Below are 1,903 nucleotides of genomic sequence, written 5' to 3'. Positions count from 1 at the left end.
GGCAGAAGGCAAAGGGGAGTGAGCCGTCTCGCATGGAGCAGGAGCGAGCGTGAGGAGGGAGATGTCTCACACTTCTAAATGACCAGGTCTCATGATAACTCACTCACCGTCATGAAAGCGGTACCAAGTGAGGACGGTGCTGAACCCTTCATAAGAAATCCACTGCATGATCCAGCCGGCTCCCACTATCCCTCACCTCCAACACTTGGGATTACAATTCAACATGAGACTTGATGGGCTGCAGACCCAAACCGTATTATTCCTACCCCTGCCCCCAAATCTCATGTCCTTCTCCCACTGCAAAACTACAATCATGCCTTCCCAACAGTCCCTCAAAGTCTTAACTCATTTCAGCATTAATTCAAAAGTTCAAAGTTCCAAGTCTCATCTGACACAGGCAAATCTCTTCCACCTACGAGCCTGAAAATCAAAAACAACTTATGTACTTCCAAGATGCAATAGGAGTACAGGCATTGGGTGAATATTCCCATTTCAAAATGGAGAAATCAGCCAAAAGAAAGGAGCTCCAGGCCTCATGCAAGTCTAAAACCCAATAGGGCAGTCATTAAATCTTAAAGTTCCAAAATGATCTCCTTCGGCTCCATATGCCACATGCAGGCATGTAACGGGTGGGCTCCCAAGGCCTTTGGCAGCTATGACCCTGTAACTTGGCAGGGTTCAGCACCCCCATAGCCACCCTCATAGGCTGGCATTGAGTGCCTGAGACTTTTCCAGGCACAGATGAAAGCTACTGGTGGGCCTGGAGGATGGTGGCCCTTCTCACATAGCTCCAACAGGCAGCTTCTCAGTGGGGACTCTGTGTTGGGGCACCAACCCCACAATTCCTCTCTCCACTGCCCTAGTAGAGGTTCTCCATGAGGGCTCCACCCCTGCAGCAGGCTCATTCCTGGACATCCAGGCTTTTCTGGACATCCTCTGAAATCTAGCTAGAGGTTCCTAAGACTCAACTCTTGCACTCTGTGCAACTGCAGGCTTAACACCACATGGAAGCTGCCAAAGCTTATGGCTTGCACCCTCTGAAGCAGCCACCAGAGCTGTACTTGGGCCCCTTTGAGACGTGGCTGAAGCTGGAGTGGCCAGGATGCTGGGACCAGTGTCAAGGCTCACAGGACAGCAGGGATCTGGGCCGGGCCGCCAAATAATCCAGCTCTCCTAGGCCTTCAGGCTGTGCTGGGAAGAGCTGCCTTTAAGGTCCTTGAAATGCCTTCAACGCCTTTTCCCCATTGTCCTGTTTATTAACACTTGGTTCCTTTTCACTTATGCAAATTTATGCAGATTTCTTGAGTCCGACCCCTAAAAATGGGTTTCTCTTTTCTACCACGTGGCCAGGCTGCAAATATTCTGAACTTTTACCCTCTGCATCCCCTTTAAATGTAAGTTACAATTCTAAATCATGTGTTTGCTCATACATGTGAGCACAGGTTGTTAAAAGCAATTAGGCTGCATCTTGAATTCTCTTCCACCTTTACACTAAATCATCATCTCAAGTTCAAACTTCCACAGATCCCTAGGGCAGAAGCACAATTCCACCAAGTTCTTTGCTAAAGCATAACAAAAATGACTTCTGCTCCAGTCCCAATAAGTTCCTCATTTCCATCTGAGACCTCGTCAACCTTGTGTCACTGTACTTATCACTATCAGCCTTCGGTACAACCGTTTAACCAGTCTCCAGGAAGTTCCAAACATTCCCTTATCTTTCTGTTTTCTTCTGAGCCCCCCAAAGTCTTCCAAACCCTGCCTGTTACCCAGTTCCAAAGTCACTTCCACATTTTCAGGTATCTTTGTAGCAATGCCCCCATCCCAGTACCAACTTTCCGTATTACTCTGTTCTCACATTGTTACAAAGAAATGTCTGAGACCGGGTACTTTATAAAGAAAACAA

This window comes from Cebus imitator, unplaced genomic scaffold, assembly GCF_001604975.1.
Source record: "Cebus imitator isolate Cc_AM_T3 unplaced genomic scaffold, Cebus_imitator-1.0 Scaffold1022, whole genome shotgun sequence".
NCBI classification, from domain to species: Eukaryota; Metazoa; Chordata; class Mammalia; order Primates; family Cebidae; genus Cebus; species Cebus imitator.
The sequence above is the reverse complement of the archived record's forward strand: the minus strand, read 5'-3'. Positions refer to the sequence as shown.